Source organism: Tyto alba, unplaced genomic scaffold, assembly GCF_018691265.1.
Source record: "Tyto alba isolate M040663 unplaced genomic scaffold, T.alba_DEE_v4.0 Super-Scaffold_1, whole genome shotgun sequence".
NCBI classification, from domain to species: Eukaryota; Metazoa; Chordata; class Aves; order Strigiformes; family Tytonidae; genus Tyto; species Tyto alba.
In genome coordinates, this window is record NW_024881261.1 from 7996456 (window position 1) to 8018966 (window position 22511).

General features: G+C 41.7%; 1 long non-coding RNA gene across 2 annotated transcripts in view; it reads right to left on the minus strand.

Annotated features, from left to right (window-relative positions):
- Window positions 1-22511, minus strand: part of LOC116960650 — a 47187-nt gene that overhangs the window by 19052 nt on the left and 5624 nt on the right. Inside the window, exons 2-5 of one of the 2 annotated variants that reach the window (XR_004406498.2) lie at window positions 19351-19460; window positions 16711-16880; window positions 969-1206; window positions 459-645 (exon numbers count right to left, since the gene is read on the minus strand). This is a non-coding gene — a long non-coding RNA (uncharacterized LOC116960650). The remainder of the gene's footprint in view (window positions 1-458; window positions 646-968; window positions 1207-16710; window positions 16881-19350; window positions 19461-22511) is intronic. The other variant, XR_006165639.1, reaches the window with a different exon arrangement.

Genomic DNA, 22511 nt, shown 5'->3' on the forward strand with positions numbered 1-22511 from the left:
TGCTTGAATCATTTTCTCTCACCTCATCATTCCCTGTACAGCAAGATGCTGACGATAGTTACCTCTCAAGGGGTGGATTCAAATCCGCTTCCCCAGAGATCTGAACCTGCATCTCCCACACCTTGGCTGACTGCCTTAAATACTTGGTAAAGTATCTGGATATCTTCCACAGTGTTGTAAACCTAGGCCAGAAATAGTTTCCAGCTGCAACTGTATGACTAATTTGACCCGGGACTACTTTTGGGGGGCAAATGTTTTATTCACAGAAGAAAAATAATTGCCCTCCCCTATTAAGAAGACAGAAGGGAAGAGGCTCTACTGCTACAGGAAATGAGCCATGAGATTTTGTAGACAAGGTTAGGACGCTACACTAATATACACCACCTTTTCCCAAGCTAGAGTTTGAAAAATCCATAGTTCTCCTCCTCATCTCCTCTTGTATATAGCCATATACTTACTTATGTATGGGTTTCCAGGAGATCTCAAAGTCACTAGCAAATTCTCATAATGTGCAGTAGTAATTAGATACATTTCATATCTGTAATCCTTGGGAGTGCAGGTAGGTGTCTCAAATATATAATATCTTTCCAGAAAAAACATTCAAGTTATATTCTTTCATCCTCCTGTGTATGACATCAGCAACAGCTTTTGGGGAGGAAAGGAGAAGGGAGCTTGAAGTACCAGCTCAGAATATCTTACATCAATTTCTTAGTGTGTTTATGTTACATCAATGCACTTGTAGCTTCATATCTTTAGTGAAAAGTTCGTAAAACACTTTGTTCTGTGCAACTTAATGGGTAAAAGTACTGGTCCTAGGTTTTAAAAGGCACTTAAAGTTAGGCTCTTAGGACCATATTTAGGCTTATAAATAAATAACCCATTTTTCACATGTGCTACATTCAGCAGCCTCTCATAGCTTACATGGTTGCAGCTGGAAGGCCAACATTTTTGAAAATCAGGATACTTACGGGCTTGAATGCAGACTTGAGATAAGGATTTGCAAAGGGAGTTAGGTGCCCAGTTTCTACTGAGGAAAGGTTTAGGAGTTTCATGAGCATAACTTTTAAGCATCCATTAGGAAAATCTCAGCTTTGCTGTAAATGCCTCTGGATTCCTTAGATTTCATTCATTTGGCAGCCAGGCACCTAGTTCTGTCGTCTGAACTGAAAGAAATTTGCCGAGTTCCGTATAACTTATATAGTCTTTCTGTGGAAAATAAATAAATCATTCAAATGGAAATACTCACATAGCTGGGCATATGTCCAGATACAGTATGCCTAGCTTAGTGGCAAAAAAGTTACGGCACACATCCTGTATTGTCGAGGACACTGAATGTTTTGGCTGCCCTAATAGAAAAACAATAATTCAATCATGTATTATAAAGGAATTTCCTGGAGAAGTTTGGCCCCACTCAATCATCCTATTAGATTTTTCCTTAATGTGGAAGAACGGCACATTAAATTCATTACATACATTAGGCCAGCTACATTTATTTCCAGATGGGTTTCCATAAAGTGGTTGAAATGCCTAAAAAAAGACGTTTTGAAGATGCCTTTATGTGTAACTCATATAGCATAATAATGACACCACAGTCTTACACCACTGTATGCCCAGTAATTCTTTCTTGCAATGGAAGGACACGTTTAACACAACTAGCTGTAAGTATTTTATAAATCAATAATAATAGGCCCAGGGGGCTAGGATCATTGTTTTATTTTGCTGGCAAGGGCCCACAGGACTGGGATATTATGCAAAGACCAGAGAGGATGTGTGAGGAGATAGTTATGCTAATATATGGCATTTTCCCCCTCCCTCTCCCCTCCCTGGAGTAACTGTCTTAACATTACATGTGGTGATTTGTCCTCAGCAGTTCCAAATTACCTATACTTGCTGGCTCTGGCACATTAAATAAATACCCAATTAAGCATTCTCTATTCACTGAGTATGAGGAAAATGCAGTTCAAAGTGCTCTGCTGCAGCCCTACAACTCTCACCAAGTGTTTTAGATAGCTTTCAGATGGAGAAGAGTTAGATCAATACTGAGGTTTTTGAAAATAGGGCTGCAAAGTGATCTTTATGCAATTTAAGGGATTTAACTTTCCCAAAATATAGCCTTGCACTCACTTGTGGACAGGGTCTGGGATGGTGCTGTTGGAAAGCAGCCCTGCACTCTCTATCAGAGCCTGTAAGGGATGGTGTCTCCACTCAAGCTCCCTAAACAAAATCAGGGGAGGTATTTCTAATAATTAAATAAAGCAAGGGAGGTGTGTCTTCTTCAGAGATGATACTGCCTTTTCATGCAACACTAGCTAGAACCCGTTTCCTTAAAATTTCTCAAAGACCAGAACCTCCCCTTTTTGTGAAGGCTGTCCTATACTGCCTGACTTCCTTCCAGCTGCAAAGCCACAACTCTCAGCAAACTCTCAGTGTTCACAGGTTACTTTTTAATCTCTCAGAATCCCTTAGATGATCCCACCTCGCAGTCACCTTCATCTCATGAACATGCCATGTGTCCTGCTGCCTCTCCCTGGCTCAGACACCTGGATGCTGCTGGTTAGCCAAAGGACCAATGGTCCCTTCCCACTGGGGTCCCAGGCCAGAAGAACAGTGCTTTAAGGGGCAGCAGAGACGCTGTGACTGCAGGTGTTCATCTAACCTAGCAGCAGGTTACCAGCACCCACCTGCTCTTCCTACCCCATCCCACATGCCCAGACCCACGTCCACCCTGTGCCCCTTCAGGGATGCCTATGGCAACCAAACGGTGCAACACGTGAGTCACATGGGGCAGCTTCTCAGTAACAGGATCAGAGATGAGCACCGTTCCTCAGTCATGACCTGCATCTTAACCACCTTGCACCCTCACACCAGGGAATTTTTAAGTAGAAACATTTGTTGTGATTTTTCAATTCCTTCCCATCTCATTCAGAGCAAATCCAGATGAAGGTAATCATCCTGATGGAAATCTCCCTCCTACTTGAGGCTGCTATGAGGACCCTATCAAGGTTTCTGTGCATTTATTGATTATAACATATTAGTACAACCATGTACTTGCTGTACACTGCTCTCTCAGCCACAAAATCAGTACTGTAACAAGTTGGCAGCAACACAGCCAAGCTTAAGTAGAATCCCCCATGAAACTTCCCAATTACTGACTTGTTTGCACCACCAAATTGTACTGTTTTAACTTTCTCTCCATCAGAAAAGTAAAACTGCCTCTCCAGAGGGAAGATGAGTTTAATGTGGGAGGTTGGTGTACACTGTTCTGGTGTACAGCACCTTCTGTGCTGATAACATTGCACACACTGCAGATCTGAAGGGATGGGCTGGCGTACTATCTCAGTAAAAAATCACCCCTGAACTGAAATTGTATAAAATTGCATGTAGACTAGGCTTCAGAAAGACTCATTACTTCAGTAACACACAATACTTAGCTAAATTACTTAGGTTTTGGGTCTACACTTTTGCATATATACAGTGCCCAAACCAGACCAGTGCATAGCTGTGATTCTGAAACAACATAGAGCAGCTGGCCACGCTCAGCTACACTGGGCTGGGCGCTATTTGAGTGCCACTTCACCTGTTCTTCTCTGTTGGGGTTACCAGAAATGTGGAAGTTCCACAGCAGAAGTCTTGACTTATGAAGATATGAAGAGCCCTTAATTACACACAGCAAGTGATGGCAAACTGTCATTTCAACTATACTTGGTGCTGAGAAAGGCTTACTATTCTTGGATCTGTCACAAAAACATTTCAAGTCATTACAATGCCTCTCTCTGCAAAAAGGCATAAGGCTTCAGCATTTCAGTGGGGTCAGTGCAAAGAGTTTCTTCCCTCACCTTCACTCAAGTGTCTCCTAATGATACCCATGGACCCTGCATTTCACTTCAGTACACATATGCTCTCACATATTTCAAAAACATCTACGTTTTATGCATATGTAAATATACCTACTTTGCATTCATGCATGTAATACAAGTATCACTTTCCTAAGTCTACAAGATCTGTAGCTTTACTGGTGCACACGCATGTCCCCTGCATACTTAGAAATTATATCAACAAGATGTATGCGCCAGGATTTTTCAGGAAGGAATCTGAATTGGGTAACAGCTGGAAGACAAGCCAGAAATAGAGATATATGCCCATAAAGTACTGCTACATGCACTGGAGCCCTATGTTGTGTTCCTCCCAGTACTGGCAGCAGGAGCAGGCAGGATGCTGTGGTGGCACCCCAGCTGTCCTTCTGCACACCCAGAGATTTTGAGGAAGGTCTCTTTGGTGTCCCTCTGTATGCTGCTGGTATGATTTGCCTATAATATAATTTAACATATGTTTGGACTGCTTCTGTAGGCTTAGAAAATGTTAAAAACATACACATTTGTAAAACCTCTGGGTTGCCTGACATGCTGGAAACTTGTTAGGTGCCTATAATGCATTTCCTCTGTCAATTTGAATCCTTTCCCTCTTCATTTCTGCCAGGTTTTTTGTAGTCCCAGAGGACAAAATCCTCATCTATCAATTCCAAATTACTAGAACCGTAAGGGTGAGAATATCAGAGTTATTGAAATCTCAGAAACTATAAATGGAGGGTCTATTTATAATATTTTGATATGTGGTCTCCTGCTGTGCTGAAACCAGTGTCCCTGATTTCCAAGCCATAGGTCCTTTGTTCTGCACTGATGGAAACAGTTTCATACAATTTCAGATGTCCCACCGGGACAGTTCATTGTGGTTGTTACATTAATCATTCTTTTCTCTGAACTTGCAATGTTCCTAATTCTAGATCTATGTTTGTAGTCACAGTCCATCTGTAAATTTGTAAGTTCATAATTTTCTTCAACTTCTTTAACAGTCAAACCCTTCCTCATCATTTATGATATTCAGAGAAAAAATAAGGAATTAAATATAGAGTTCAACTGAACAGGTCCTTACATAGTCTTTCTGTATATCAGTTAAATTATATTGTTTATAAAAAAATGGAGAAACCTGACAAAAAAGTTAAATCATTATCAAGTACACTGTTAAAACTAGGTAATAATTTGTTGCTCCTGCTACAAAGAAGATTGGCACATTTTTCTACTTTGTATGTTTTCCAGCCTTATTTTACTCCATCACTAACATCCATTGCTGGAGAGCATAGCTTCTCTCTGAATAAAGCTCTACAGACATACTGAGGTTATAGACTGCGTTCTGATTTCCCGTATGTTAAAGAAATACAGTATGATGCCAATTACTTCAGGGGGGAATGACTCTGGATTTATACCACTGTATCTGAGATCATAATTTGACTCCTTGTGAGTAATTGAGGTCATGTGTCTTCCTTTTTAACTTCACCACTGTAATGCCTACGCCTCATGCTGGAGGGTGAGTAGCTTGAACCATCCCAGATGACTGAGTCATGAACATTTTTTCTAGATGAATACATGAGAGTTTATATGAGAGCAAGTAATTGCTCTTCATATGTGCCTGGGATATTATTTCATTAAGCAAACTACTCCCTGTTCATGCAGAAGCCCTAAAGATCAAGCAGCTGCTAGTGCCAAATTAAGTTTTCCTTGGGGTTAGAGCACAAAGTCAAAACTCTTGGGTCCTTTTTCATTAACTTCCTCAATTTGTGACTTCGGACAAACTCTGTGGGATCTCTGTGCATCAGTTACCCATCTATAAAGTGGAACAAAAGCTTACTTTACAAGGGAAAAAAGATGTGAAAGTTAAGCATGTGGGGCCAAATTCTGTCCTCATACTGAAAGAGCCCCTGGCTCTGTGCTCCTTAACTGTTTGGCTCCATGACATCGCCAAGGAAAGACGGACTTGGTGTAAGTTTGTATGTTTACCCCTGGCTCTCTGGGTCGGTAAAACACTCTGAAATCCTCCAATGAAAGCTGCCCTATAAATACAAAGTGTTCTTGTGACTCAGGTTCACTCTTTGTTTGGGTACAGATTCAACATCTCACTTCCTTGGCTTATGAGACAGGTTGTTATTACAACGCTCTTTCCTACCTCCTAACACCTACTTAAACAGAAATCACTTCTTCTGCTCTCACATTCAGGGCACAGAAATCTATTTAAACTTTCCTTTCAACATGAAGGAAATCATTAAAATCAACCTCAATCCCTCTCCCCCTGAGGGACTGCTGTCTTGTTACACTGAACCTCTACAAGTAAAGCCTACAGCATGTCTTTAACTTTGCTTTTCTTCAGAAGGACCTCAGCTTTTGAGACTGAAGAGACTTCTCTGAAGCCATGAGCAGCATGGGAGAGCCAGGACATGGGGGAAAAGAGAAGTTCTCCTCCCCAAGGAGGACTTTTAATATGCCTGAAGAAGGGAATTAAGACTTCAGATCAAGGCTTTACCACCATGTTATAAAAGTGACACCCTTTAGCATAAACACTGTATTGGGGAAAATCAGGGCATTATCAGCTGTGTTTATGTAATTTGAGAATATCTTATATCCATTTCATGCATGCATAAGTGGTTACATAACCTGTAAGGCACTAAAGGTCTGTTTCACTAAGTTTTCTCCCGATGGTAGTAACTTTTCTTCCCTATATGTAATATTTAAACTATAGTCATCCAGGTTAGTGATAGAAAACTGTTACTTTCCAACTCCCACAGCTGTAGACTTGGAAGGTTGCATTAGTACCAGGATGGGGTCAAACAAAATGGGACTGAGCTCAGTAGACACCAGCTCAATACTCTCAGCATACACACATACACTGGACATTTCTTACTTCACCTTGCACAAGCCCAAGGGTCCATAGCCACCAAACCCCGATGTGTTCCAGAGATCTACTAGTGCACACACTAAAAAGCATAATTATGATACCAGAAATATTTAAGTGAGGTCTCCGCAGGTGGGAGGAGAAACTGCTCTCTCCAAAAGCTTTTGGCTACAGGATTTCCCTATTCTGCCAGCCTCCACGTGTCCCCCTGTAGCTGTAGCTTTGGTGGAAAGGCCTCAGATAACCATTCAGCATCTTTCATAACACTCATAAAAATTGCTGGTGAGAACTCCTTACATACTATCATACGTATTTGAGTTTCCACAGGACAAAGCAACGCTTCCAGGAAAGGAGGGAGAAAGCATGCAGTTGGTGCTAAGGCTTTTGGGGAGTCATCTGCCAGGCGATGGAGTGGGTGAGGAAGAACCCTGCCAATGTGCCTTGGAAAGCCCTGGCCAGCTCCTTCCCTCTTTGCTTTCTTGTTAGGAAAATTCAGCTTTACTAGCCTAATATACAGTGTGATTGTGAAATGAAGCTGATGAAAAGACGATTTAAATTTTACATTCAATCTGGTTTGGATTGATAAATGGCTTTCCTGCAATATGCTGCTTTACAGAATGGTCACCTTTTCCCCTAGCCTGAGTGAGAGCCAAACTGAACCTCTGGGAAATTGAAATGATCCTTGCCCCAAAGTTTAGATCTTCAGCTGAAAACAAAGCATCAAGTTCCCTCCCTCAGGCTGAGCAGATTGTTACTCTGCAAGTAATTCTACTGAAACCAATGGGACTACTCATGGAGTTGAAAGATGTACTTGCATGGTGTAAATATCGCTGTCTTTGGTTCCAAATATCCAACCACCTTGTTTGTTTATTGCTGTGTTAAAAATCTTTTAACCCTACAGTCATTGCAATGTATTGGGACTGAGGTGCAATGGCTGAGCTTTGCTGACTGCTTGGCTCTCTCAGGGTACATAAAGGAATCCAGGGTCTGGAAGGATGGAGCAATTTTGGCCAAAATGGCATTTTGTTTCTTCTGGTTGAGGTTTGGTTTTGTTTTGTTTTGTTTTTATTTTTTAATTTTCTTTCTCCCTGTGGCCAGACTCCCAGTCACAATGGCAAAGTGAACTGTACTTCACTGGATATGCTGTCTTAAAAAAGGAATTAGTTTTTCCACTAGCAGAGTAAAAAGACAGATCCCACATGCATGGTCTTGCTGCTTCTTTTTCTGAGCAGTCAGCTGATAAGTGAAATATCTGCTCTGTATACCCTCTCTGCTGTTACATGTAAGTACTTCTTTCATCTACCATGACATTAATACAGCTCTGCTTATAATGCCTTTTCCCATGGCATTAATATGGCTCTGCATGTAAGGAAAAAGGAGGCAAAGAGAAGCTGTGCAGAAGACCTTCTTGGGTTATCCTTTAGCTTTCACTGAAGCGGGTTGGAAATTTCAGAAAGGAAATTTTTACACTGGCAAAATGCCAGACTGATTAAATCAAAATGAACGTCCCAGCAGAAATCAGAGGTGATTCTCAGGTTTCCAATGAGCTCAGTGGGCTGGTAGGCTGCTGTAGAGCGTAGTGACGGGGACAGCCCTAGCTCAGTCCCATTAGATCCACAGCTCCGTTAGATAACTGGGTGTTTGTCACCGCTATCTTTATCTGTCTATGTCACTGCAAGGAATTCATCAAGCTGATGTAATCCACACTGGACCATGCTCCTGGGTTGGGTGAAGAGGCTCTAAGGCCATGCTTTGCTCCTCAAGATCCTTTAATGCACCTTGGGAACCCCAGAGCTCAGAAGTCTTCTGCTTTTGAAAATAACTGAACCACCCTGAACAACACCCTGCCACAAACTGGTTCACAAGGAGAATACCCACTCAAAAAATTACATTCAAAACACTTCATGGTGGCAAAGAGGAGCTCAAAGGCAGTAATTTTGTGTTGCCTGTAACAACTTAATTCTGCCTTGTGCATAAATCAACTCTCCATCACTCTAGCTGTCTGGTCCTGTTCTCCTTTCTCCTCCCAGGCTGTCACCCAGTCTTTAAATGGCTTGGGGATCCCTGCCTCTCTAAAAGGGATAAATCTTGGAAGAGTCCAATTTTTAATCTCTAGAAGTCTCTACTGGGTATATATAATTTCTCTTCCAATTTTATTTCTTAAAAATAGATTAATAGTATTATTCCCTTGTTTTTCAGCCTGAGGCAGAAAATCTAACAAATTTTCAGCTTGAATGATGAAAGTTTAGTGAAGCTATACCAAATGGGAAATGGGACCTTTTCCTCAGAAGTACCGAGCAACCTTGGCATGAGTTGGAACTCAGGCTGTGCAGGGTGGACTGGCAGAGCGTTCAGAAGAGCACTCCACTGGTCGGACTGTTGAGTGGTGTCAGGCCCTTCAGAGTACTATACTCTGTAAACATATATGACCTGCCCTGATGTCTCAGGGAAGCAAGGCTGATTCCTGGTTTCATGATATTTTCTATGTGGTTGTTCCAGAATCAACTTAACTTCCCGTTATTTGCCAATGAAACGTCAGTCTCTCATCCAAATCTCAATGTCACCTCTCTTCCTTTCCCAGTGCCCCATTTCATCTGTTCCTATCAGTTTGCATCCCCTCTTGTCTGTGGGGATGGCAGCAGAGCAGAGCAGAGATAACACAGAAAATAATCCTTTTGTCCTCTTATCTCTGCTACCTCCTTCATTGCAAGGCTCCAGAAGCAGATCCACCTCTCACCTGATGTCTATGCAAGTGTTCAACACAGTGGGATGGATCTAGAGAGAATTCATATTTAAGAGACCTGACAGGTGCTTTGTCTCTACTGCTTTTTAAATTTATAATACATGGGATCAGTCTTGTATCCCCAAGAAAATAAGCAGATCTACAGATCTACGCTGTTTCCATAGAAGAGGCAGGGAAAGAGGGTGGTGATGAGCTGGCACTTAGCACCAGCCCCAGGAAAGCATGGAGCAGGATCCCAGTACCCACGCCTGCCTGCTTCCTGGGGTCCCCCAGCTCACGAGCCCAGGCTGCACGGAGGTGATCCTGATCCACAGCAGCCTTGACATGGTGTCATCACTCTAAAATCTGCAGTTTCTTCCCCTGGATCCTGAGGTCTCTTCCTTAATGAGAAGAAGTTATCTGACAAAACAAGAAAACAGCCTGTGCTTGTTCTCCCTCGCAGTTACAGACAAGGTGACAGGCGCAATAGGCTGACTTAGGAAAATGAGCTGACAAGTTCTCATAAACAACAATAATAAGTAAAATAATATTTCATTTTCTCCAAATTAGGAAGGTTTTTGTTTTGCTCTCATAAAAATCTGCTGGTCCTCTGAAATGGATCAGTAGTGACATCCAGTGGCCACAAACTGAGACAGCTATAGCAATTTTGGGTTGTAACAGTGTGGACTGCATTTACCACTACTTACACGTATCCTAAAAGTGTTCTGTATGCAAAAAAACCCATGTATTGGTTTTATAAGTACCACTGTCCAGGGAATGAAGAAAAACACCACACCCACCCAAATTATCTTTTTGAGGGCTAGGGCAACAACTTCTTGTCCTTAGAGCTATTGCTCTGCTCTGCCCCACACAATGAAGAATGTTCCTTCCCATTGGGACTGGCCTTTGGAAGAAGCTGAATCCACTCAACAAGGTGTTTTGAAATGAGTTCAAGGTAAAGGTTTTACGGATGAACTTGGGTTGCCTGTGCAGGTTGGCAGCTTGTTTTATCAGTTTTTTCAAAGGGCTTTGTGGCTCTCAGATGGTTTCTATTCATCTGCTCAGCTTCTTACATGTCTTCTGGCAATGCTGTCTGAACAAAGGGGCTATCTGCACTGCCCAGAGTCATACAGATGTTGTGGTTACCACATGATGGGTGAGAGAACTGCTAATAATACTCTTTTTTTTTTATATTATTTTATTTAAGGGAAATGTGTATGAAATAGAGTTTCCTAGCGTAGACGCTGATTAAAACTTTCATAGAATTATTTCCAAAGGTTTAGAAATGTCCACTAGATCTAGGTAGTTCAAGTCCAATTTGGCAATCCTACATCGTGAGTAATTTTTTCTACATCATGATTTTTTCTTTTTTTATCATGTTATCATGGTATTCCAACCCACAAAGTGCTAAATACAGCAAAGCACATACTTCAAGCATCCAAATAGCTCCCTGACCTTGAGCAAGCAGACACAGGAGCACTGCCTTGGATAGCAGCCACCCTGCTTCACTTACTGCTGATACAGGGTTGCAGAGTGACTTAGCTCCTGATGCAGAATACATACCAGGCCACCACCGAGTGAATCAGCTGGTTTGTATGATTCGGAGAACTTGGAGAAGACCTTGCTTCTCTTTCTCGGTGTGTTAAAAAAATACCAAACAGCTCAGCATGAACCAGGCACAGAATATTTTTTACTGACTAAATGTGCACTAGGAAATGCTGAGCTCTCCCTCAGAGACAATAGGCTTTTCTTCAGTAAAGTGCTGACACTGTGACTCCATAAAGTAAATCCTCAGTAAAATACTGTTTCTCACTTGATCTTGCTTGCAATTTAAGAAGTTAAATTTACACCCTTTCTGACAGCCTCATGCCTCTTGCTCAATTCTGATCTGAAGTGACTGCTGCGGTTCAGTTCGGGGTTGGGAGAGATAATCAAGTTACTGTTGGTTGGAGAGTTACTGTGTGTGTCGAGGCTGGGGGTTCAACCACATGCATACTTCAAGAACCTCACAAACACACGGCAAAGATGCATTATCTTAAATCTTTTTTGCTGACATTTAAATGAACACATTTTTCCTCAAATATGTGACAGGCCAAGAGCATCTGGCTCCACTGATGCTCAGTAAGTAACTCATTACACTGCAGGAGCTCACTCATTTTTGAGCCCTGGGCTTTGGTAATGCTCTTGCTGGGTTTATGGCACTGGTGTACTTGATTTGCGCTTGAGACAGGGTATTATATTTAGGCATTTGAGCAACAAATTTTGCAGAGAGACCCAAACCTTTAATTCACAGCTATGGGAAGCATTGGAGTAAATCCCCTGCTCATTACTATTGTTACTAATGTATATGGATGCTTCAAGGAATGACAAAATGTACAGAGTCTGAAAACACATGTATTGAAAGTAAAAAGCAGAGGCACATAAGCCAGCCTTTCAGATTCTGCTGATGCTTTATCTGAGATAGCAGCCTGATAAAACACCCTACCTGTCTGTTCAGGATGGTTGCTTAAGGACATTATGATGACAGACATTTCTGGCATGTCACTTTTTGTTCTGTGGTTGTTAGGATAGCTGTCATTTCTCTCCTTCTTCCATTTCTTGTAATGCTTGTTTACTTATTTGGTAATGCTTAGTCCTCTTTTAGGAGTAAAAGATGCTAAGGCTACAAATAGGACACAGATGGCAGCAAGCTCCTATTAATTAACAGTAAAGCACCAAACACATACAACTATTTATACTCAGCTAGTACTTACAATCATAGGGTATATCATTCATATTAGTTTCTAAGAGAGATTGGTATCTTCAGAAAATCTGGATTCTGCTCCTTTCAGAAAACTGTGGGATCGACTTCCCAAAAGATATCTGAGGAACTTACTAATACTGCAGTCGTAAAATTACCACCTCTAATCTAATGTGTTGAACAGACCAAGAAGTTCATAATTATCTAGAAGTTTGATTCCTGCTAAGGAAACAGAAGGGGAAATGAAGCAGTGCCTGTCTCCATAGTAGCTCTGAGCTGCTACCTGGGTACCCCACAGTCATGGGATGTGAAACATCCATGAGCCAAGAGAGAGTGAACAGATTACCACTACAAGACGTCAGGATAACATCTGAGAAAAATATCAGGCTTCAAGGGAGGCGTTAAAAAAGGAAAGTTTTAGGTCATCAATGCTGGGTTGGGTGACGGAGAAGGTTGGTTTGAAGGAAGGAAGAAGGGAGTAAGTGAGAATACTGGTCTCTAGCAGAGTCTTTATGAGGCAGTGTAAGTCTAGCAGGGGTTAATAGAAAGTAATAGGATTAAACTTGGCTGAATTCAGAGCAAATAGTGCGATTTGCTTTCTCAGGGGTTTGAGATTTGGAGGCTTGGCAGTTCACTAAGAAATTAAACATTAAAAGGGGTGGTTGAAGTATTTATTATTATTAATATTATTAATAATCTTTCAAATCCCTGGCAGGGATATGGTCCTTAGGTGACCCACCTGCAGAAGAGGTAATATGTATGGAGGGTGGCTGCTGGCTGAGAAGAAAAAAGGCTGTGGACTGGTTATATAGTGCTGCACTTCTTGGAGTGCAGCATATTTCTGCCTGCATGCCTTGGTCTTTCTCCAAGACTTGAGATTGCTAGCACCATGGGAAAGGATCCACAATGGCTACACGCTGCTGGAGATACAGAGTATATATATTTAGTCCTTACTATGTGTGGAAGAGGGAACTCTTTGATTTATATAGCCAGCACCACAGCTGTGTCTCCATTGTATTTTTTTTTTTTTAATTTCTGTAGCAAGAAATAAAATAAAGGTGAAATCCCTTGAGCTTCCTGGAAAGTAAGTTTTGTTGGAAGAAAATAGAGTTTTCTTTCCTTACAGCTCCCTCCCTTCTCCTCCCCTTCCCCCCCAAAAGAAAAAGAGGTAAATTAATGTTATAGTGTTGCCCAAATCTATTGACAATGCCAGTTGAAATGGTTGAATGGTTGAAACAATAAAACTCTACTGGTATCTGGTTTCATGTGGGCAGTCGGAAGGCAAGTTCCAGGCCAAAGTAGGGGTGACTGTTAGAAATACAATCACCTCAGGAAGGCTGGAGCTTGCCCGTTGACTCACTCTCCTAACGCTACCACCAAAAAAGAAAATAGTGTTTGTAGAAGTGAAACAACAGCTGACCCATTGTTTTGTTTTGTTTTGGTTTGGTTTTTTCCCTACAGGATTTCTTCACCCCTGTGCTGGAAAGCTCTGTCACTTTACACACTGGAAATCCAAACAATGTATAAGAATATACCTTGAGGAGCAAATACTGCACTGACACTAAGTTTGTCCTGCAGCCCATGTAAAGGGACAAACCCAGCTACCAGTGAACACATATGAGAAATACAGAGGGACTGGTAAGGTAAAAAACTCTCTATCAACTTTAGGCTAAAACAAAAATGTGCATCTCTCCAGAAAAGTCTCCGATACTGAGACAACCAGGAAATAAGTTACTTGCTTGGTGGTGGTGGCACCACAAGAAGTGGATCTCCCAAGGGGGGTCGATTCAACAGCTGGATTCAATGCTGGTTTTAAGTGGACCTCTCCCAGGATCTTCTGAATCCAGACAACTGTAATGTTTGCTTGCTGTCTTTTATTTTCTCTCAACTGTCCTCTTAGGACCTCTCTCATAGAAAAGAGTCCATTGTAGCTTTACTTATCTACAGGTGACAGAACTCAACTGCATGGTGGGAAATGTACTAGTGTTCTTCAAAAGTTGTTAAGAAATTAGGGTTGTGCCCCCTGGTGAAGGTAGCAGTTGCATCATTAGGCATAGATGAAAGAAAGTCATCTGACATGTCTCCTTTTGCTGATTCTAGCTCAATGGGGCTCAATCTGGGGGCAAAAAAGGAAGAAGCTGAAAGTCTTCATTGTAATGATTGCTTGAGTTTGCCTACACAACTACAGAGCTTTCCTGTTAACATCTATAAGCAGTCCTGAAACCAATCATTTAGACAAGATATAATGGCATATTATTGCCTGCGAAGGAATTGCACTTAGGTTTTCCAGTATTCCTCTGTTGCTAGATTTAGTATCACATTACAGGAAGCCTGACTGGACAAACCTTGGCAAGATCTCATGTTCTTCATTGTTCTGTTTTACACACTGACATGCAGATGCTGATGTGTTTTGGAGAAAGTATGAGCTGGCTTTGCATATTTTGCTATTCAAAAAGAACTAGGTTTTAGAGCCCCATGTCCCAGAAGACCTGTGAGAATGAAGCTTTAGACTGTATTTTGTCTCTTCAAGCCAAGATTATCTACAAAAGAAGTTGTACAAAAGATAATGTATTTTTATTGAGCTGGTTAGTCAGTAAGGCTTTTAATGTCAGAGGAAACCTGAGGGATGCAGCTATGAGTCTCTGTGGTTAACTCCTGAAGCACTTATGTAATGTCCTAGAATAATATACTCCACACTTAGTTTAAAAAGAACAACCAACCAAAAAACCCAACCAAAAACCCTTAAAAAAGAAAATCACAAATCCCAGTATCTGCAATATGAGAAGACATAGGATTACCTACTTTCTTACCTACATGAAAATGTATTTTCTTTGATTATGACTACTCTCTATGTGCTTTTCCATTCACTCAGCTGTGTTAGTCTACAGTAACTGTTTAGCAATAGCATGTTTGGATCTATGTGTCCAGCAATATTTTGCAATTTACTCCTTGGCATCTTCACTGCATTTACAAATAACAGACTATGTTTTTCAAGTTCTCCACCTGCTACTTCATCATAGCACACAAGAACATATGCACTGTCTGCCAGACCAATGCAGGACTTAATTTCCTTAGATGAGCTAATCAGCAAACAGGCACCAGCTAAAGCAGAATGAACCAAGGCAATCGCAGAAAAGTCACTGGAAGTTTTGTTCTCGGACAAAAATAAGAAAAAATAAATTCATTAAGATTTACTGAGCATGAAATCTTCAGATGATAAGGATCCGAAACTGCAAATTCTCACCATCCACCCACGAATTCTGGACTAGAGAAGCACTAAGTACATAAGTGGTATTGCTGAGACTATTAACAGTTGGGTCCCATGTGTAAGCAGTGGGCTATGGAAAGGAGATGTGTCTGCTTGAATCATAGAATCATATAATGGTTTGGGTTGGAAAGGACCTTAAAGCCCATCCAGTCCCAACCCCCCTGCCCCGGGCAGGGCCCCCTTCCCCCAGCCCAGGGGGCTCCCAGCCCCGTCCAACCTGGCCTTGAACCCTTCCAGGGAGGGGGCAGCCACAGCTGCTCTGGGCACCCTGGGCCAGCGCCTCACCCCCCCCACAGGAAACAATTTCTTCCTTATATCTAATCTAAATCTGACCTCTGACAGTTTAAAACCATTACCCCTTGTCCTATCCCTACATCTCGTGATAAAGAGTCCCTCCCCACCTTCCCTGTCCCCCCTTTAAGCCCTGGGAGGCCGCTCGAAGGGCTCCCCGGAGCCTTCTCTTCTCCAGGCTGAACCCCCCCAACTCTCTCAGCCCGGCCCCCCAGGGGAGCTGCTCCAGCCCCCCCAGCATCTTCGTGGCCTTCCCTGGCCCCACTCAAGCAGGTCTGTGTCCATCTGATGTTGGGGGCCCCTGAGCTGGACCCAGCACTGAAGGGGGGGCAGCTCATGAGAGCGGAGCAGAGGGGGAGAATCCCCTCCCTTGACTTGCTGGTCTTGATGCAGCCCAGGGCATGGTTGGCTTTCTGGGCTGCAAGCACACATCCCTGACTCATATTCAGTTTTCTATACACTACTACTCCCAAGCCCTACTCTGCTGTGCTGCTCTCAAGATAAGCATTCCTCAGAAAAGCTATGAACCTGAACTCCTAATGGCTACCAAGAACAATATTTATATTGTTTACCAAAACTCAGTGCTTCTAAATGCTTCTCTATTAGAAAAGAGTACTTTGTATTGTCGGTAAATGGGATAATAAGGAAGTGTGAAAGATGAGTCACCAAGCCACAGGGAAAGAAAATGTAGTGTGAGCAACCGCAGCACCCTCACTTGGCCCTGTGGTCCTTCGATAGAGCATCACACAGTTTCCTGCAGCTGTGGCCTCCAACAAGAGCTATGTTCAGCTCATTAGTGCGGATGAAGGTTAAGGATACGTATCCCAGCTGCCCCAGATGTGCCTACATGACCAAGTTGTCTAAACACCTTGGAATTTTAGTAAGTACATTTATCCTGATCTTACAGGTGTGACTTTAAAGTTGAAGAGCTAAGCCTAATCTTCTCATAGGATTCAGGTGACAACATACCTTCTGGAAATGTGAAGCAACTCGGCTGAGGTTTGTGGTGAGAGCTAGGGCAGGAATCCTGGCACAGCTGTCCAACGGGGCTGTCCTCTCCATGTTTGGTATCCAAATTGTTACAGTACCTTCCTTGAATGTTGAGATGGGGCAGATTCAAAGCAGAACCATGCTGGAAGCTGGGCAAGTTGACACAGAATAACACAGGAGCAAAATGTTGAGCCAGAACGATGAGTAGGGAGTGAAGAGGGGGCTATGCTGATGAATTCTGACTGAAACCTATTTCTATAGATAATGCTTGTATCAAAAAAACAAGACAACAACAAAACAAAACACAAAATGCAAACCAACCACAGACCAGGATATTATGCTAATCCTACTAAAAGTTAAAAGTGGGGGAAGTAAAAGGGGAAAGTTGATGGTGTGTGATAGAGCAGCAATAACTTGTTTTTAAATCTTCATTGCATAAGTGACCTCTTCCTTTACCTAAATTTGAACCTGTGCTTACTCTTAATGGCACCTATCTTGTGTCAAGTGAACAGTCTCTCCCAGTAAACACATATTTCCAATAAAAGATGCTAAAAAGAAAGTTACTGTGGGAAGAGTCACACTGATGAGAGTAACTGTAGGAAGCAAAGGAGAACTTGGCCTTGTGGAAAAGCAATATTTTCACTGTTCTGAGAGGGTTTCATAAATAACTTGGCATATACTTTGAAAATGTCCTTGACGGTGCCCTTTTAACCAACAAGAAAGCAGGCAAGCTCATGTTACAGCATCAGATATGCTGAGCAACTGGTGTGGAGGAAGTATTAATGCCCACAAATCTCCTGTGTAAAATCAAACACAGACAATTACCTTGGTTATGAACCATGGTGGTGTAACAGGCTTCAGCTAGCAGCCTATCCAGCTGCTCTTTGGCACGGATCCTGAACAGACCTTGCAGTTGGTCCTAAATCTTCAGATACTTTCCTCCTCCCCCACCCGCTTGGCTAGTAGCTGTACCAATTACACTAAGCATTCACACAGCTGCTGATGGCTGCCCTTTTCCTAGAGATATGGGCAGCTCGGCCAAATTGCCATCAACAAGCTCTCTCCCAGGCTTTCCCAGTAAAACAGCGGAGACTATCAGTGAAAGGGAGATATAGTCCTGAAGAACTTCCTAGACAATTGCCAGCCAAAGAAATCTGTGCTCCCTTCCTAATAGAAGGGAAAAAGAGGAACCCCCGAATACAACAGCTCCTCCGACCCCAGGCAATTCTGTTGCATCTCTTTGTGCATCTCTGTTAAAGACCTCAGGCTTCCCTTAAAGATATTTAACAAGAGACAGAGCTCACTCCTTTTACCTATCTATGGACACCCTGGTTTTGACAAGGTCCGTTGTCAAAACCTCACTGATTTTTTTCCTGACATCCTTCTTCCCATGTAATTTATACGTGTTTACCAGTGATTCTCTTCCCCTGCCTCTGACATCCTTTGTGCCTAAGCTGCTCCAGAGGTCAAGCAGAGGCATGTGTATATTAACAGAGCAGATAACGGATGAGAACACTCTCATGCTCCGTGGCTCGTGCTCCCTCCAAAGTAGATCATTTCTGCATGGTACAAGCAGTATTGCCAGGCTACGTTTTAAGCATTTAAGCTAATGAAACAAAGATTAGCATCTCAGAAGTCTATTAACAAAGTGGGTTTTTTTTATCCAGTATGTGCATTTATGTATTATTAATGAAACTCAAGACTTGCAGCATATGCCTCTATTCCTCCTTTATCACTCCTATGTATGGCAATGGATAAATTATTCCTATAATTGACCCTTGCTGGTTGTGTCTTAAGAAGTTAACAGTGAAAAGGAAGAGCTTTCTGCTCCTTCCAGAAATTAAGCCCCACTACAACATTAAGCATGGGGTTGAGTTTAGACTGCTTTCTACCTGGCTTACCTGCCTGAAATCTGCATTCCCCCCCGTGAACTGCTTTGCCTTCTATAGGGATAAGAAACCAGGGGAAAGCAGTAGGATTACTCTGAGATAAAAAAGAAAAATGCTGGGTACGAGGAGGTCTGGGAACCCACACCAGCCTTAACTCAGTCTTTACACTGTAATCAGCATGGGATGAAGTTCTGGGGAAACAGGTCTGAAGGCGGGGTATGCAAGAAAAACCCACATGCTACTTCATTTCTCAGAAAAATATTATCATCCTTCCTGCTTCTCCTCCAGAAGCAGCCACTTCTGATCCCTGAGATAAACCCAACTGTTTTCTGTTGTTCCTCCTCTCTTAACCAAGCTCTGCTCCCACAGTGGCTCCTCCACTGCAGTGCCTGCGGCAACGTTCACAGGGGCTCGGGGAGGTGCCTTCCAGCTTCCTCTTCCTCCTCCTCCTCCTCTCCACCTTACCTGCTAACTCTGCCTCCCCCAGTGCTGCTCCCAAGCACAATGTGCCTCCCCAGCCTTTTGTTTTCTACCCTTTTTCCATTGCTTGTGTGCTACCAGTTTGGGGGGATCTTAGGCCACAACCTGCTCAGGCTCTCCTTGTCAGATCCTCTTTACTCCTGTACCCCTTCCTCCTTCTCCCAAGAGGACAGGGAGCTTTTACAGGTTCATTTTTTTCAGACCAGCTGTGTGTTGATAAATAATTATGCAATATTTAGTGGATACTTACTGACTGCAAAGGAAAGCAAGCCTGCAGTGATCCGAAGAAAAACAAGGCAGGGATCATCTTTTCAAGCCTTAACAAAGGAGTTTTGTTGGATAACCAGCTCACAGCAGCATCTGCAGTGGAAACAGTTAATAGTTGTATTTAAAAAAACATGAATGTGAGACTAAGGTAGAACATTTAAAAATAACTGTTCTTAATGTTGCTACGGAGACCTTTATTATAGCCATTGTACGTGATGTGCATTGATTATATTCCGCGTAGGTAAGGCTAGTAGAAGCTGACAATATTCTCACTTGTATGAGATAGTATGCAAGAGCATACAGGTTGTGGAACTAAATAATGTTAGAGAGGCTTACTTGGTTTTTCAACTCTTAAAAATTTGTAAATGTGCAGTACTCCATTAACAGTTTTTTGCCCATACAGATATCCCTTGTTTAATACATTCTGCCTTTTCTAAAGCAAAAGTGCTTAGGATCATTGTAATTGCGGTGATCAATGCAACAACCCTATTATAAAAATAAGGGTTATAATTCATATGGCTGGCAGTTCATGCAGCTGGAGAGCTCTCAGTTAAATCTGAATAGTTTCAACACATGGCATTCAAACAAAAACTGTATTGACTGCATTAAAGATTTTATTTGTCTTTAAGCCTAGTTGATTAGGTCACAGCAGTGAAGGCAGAAGATGTATTGCTGGTGCTCATGCAGTTACATGGGCTGATTTTTTAAAAAGTTTCTGAGAAAATGTTGCTGATCAAAAGTGGTTAAGTCAAAATCTTGGCAAAAAACCTTCAAGTTTTTATTACCATATTCTAAGCTTTACCCATTCCAATAAAAATAACAGTATTTGGAAATGTAGCCCTCACAGAACTTCAGTTTCACTTTTTATATGACAGTTTTCATCTTCCTGTTTTTTTTTTTTTTTTTTTTTTTTTAATATTGACTCGGATTAAATAACCTTGTACAGATGACAAATTTTAGCAGAAATTATTCAGGAAGCCAAGCTTCTTTAGGGCTTATTTCAGAGAAGTTTTAAATTTCATATTGAAAATATTTACTTCAGTTTTTCCATTTGTTAGACTGAGAGCTCGGTAAGTAAATTCAAATAGAAGTGTATAGGCTGCATTTCAGGCAGCTGTGGTTTTAGAGACATGCTTCTAAAATTATTGGAATAACTGAGAACTTGTAGGCTGGTAGTGGGAGGAATTTCTAATTTGCTGCGATACTGAGGACAACAGACGAATTCCTCACTTCTTTTAGCCCACAGACTAGAATTTCACCTTGTCAGTCTATCCAGTATCCTCAGCATCACTGGGTGCCCAGGAAATAAGAATGAATATTGAACAGAACGAAAACTGTGTGCATATACATGAGTTTTGCCTTCTGGCTTAATGAAGCTACAAGAACACAGTCTGCCCGAAAGTGAGGAAATTATTCTTCAGTTAAGAAGGATTTCAATTTTTTTCCCCTGTCAGTAGTTTGGAAGTGAATATGAAGAACACTAATTTAAATCATACTTCCGCCAAAGCTTTTTATCTACTTTTACTGATAATCCAAACTTTAGAACACCCCCCACTAACATTTTCCTGTTTGATACTTTCCTTGTCTAGGCAGTTCGTATAGTCCATTCCCCTGCAGTGTCCTATGCATAAACAAGGTAAAAAGTGTGAAAAAGTTACAGCACAGCCTCAGTGTCTAAGGATAAGGCCAGATTTTTGTTACTACAGAGATGATACAGTTCTCCAACTTGCAAAATGTTTGTGAAACTACAAATTGCTTATGTCCTTTCAAATGTCACTTTCTGAGTGTGAAACATGAAGTTGTGTTTCTGGGTGAATTTAAATTTGGCTGGTGTTTGCCTTGCTCTGAACAGACTGAACAGAAGCAGTGCAGACAGCGTAGTATGAAACCAGACTATTAAATAAACTCTAACAGGAGAAAGACAGTAATTGTAGTGTTATGCTTTCTCTGCTAAAACATGTTACTAATGGTATTTACAGAGATTTCAGTAATATAGCAATTTGTCTTACGTAGCTGAACTGAGTAACTTATGTTACTACAAATATGTAGCCCAGATTGATATATATATATGTATTACATTTGCATACATATGTACATGTGTTACAATATGTAGTCCAGATATGCGTGCAATTATTATTATTTGTCATTAAACATAGTCTTCAAGCCATCTCCTGAAGTAAAGCTGCTTGAGTTTGTGCAAAAATATGTTGTGAAGGGAATAAAACTACATGTGTAAAGATTAGCCATGGGAGTCTGCATGCATCTTTTCATTCTCTGAATGTAGAAGCATCAATACAGGCATGGGAAGACAGTTGTGAAAACTGGGTAGTAGGAAGGTACAGAAATGAGAATATGTAAATCAATGTTTCTGTTTACCTTTCCTGAGCTTCTTGCCAATACAAAAGATCACACAACAAAAAGCCAATCTACTTTTCCATGCTTAAATGGCCTTGAGTTCATACAAGGAACAGAGCTGAAAGAGCCATCTTTCAGCTTTGTGGTGGGAACTGTGGAAACTGTTTCTTTACTTAGTGTTTGTCAGACTCATCTCTAAAATAAGTATTTTTTCCAAAAAAAATTTATTTACATCAAAATGCCTGGCCTAGCTTCAACTGCCTGGAACAAGTTTTTTCCTCATTTTAGTTTAAATTGTTAGGTTGAGAGGAGGGAGGGCTGACCAAACGGGGCAAAATGAAAGAATATCTTCAGGCATTTGTGAAAGGTTCATCTCTGCAAACACATTTACATGTGCTTAGACGGACAGCTTTTATGAACAGCCCTATAAGCACTGAGAAGCCCGAGGAGTCCCAGAGCGGCAGCACACAGGCATGCCTGCTCACTGCACTTACACAGACCACACCTTCTCCATAGAGTGAGTATATGAGCTGACCAGTAAAGTCCTTTTTTTCCTTTTTAGTGGCTTGATAACACATATCCAACTTAGAGGCAATCAGAGAGGCAAAAGTGAGTAACAGAAAATTCTTATAATCTTCCTTGTCCAAGAAACCTCATGGATCTGTGATAAAATTTCTGAGGTACTCCCTCTGGCTTGGAGAATTGGGGCAGCTTCCCTCAAATCCCCTACTGTCCCCTTATTCAGCTTTTCTCTGCAGCTGAGCCAGCATGAGGATACACAGGAGCTGC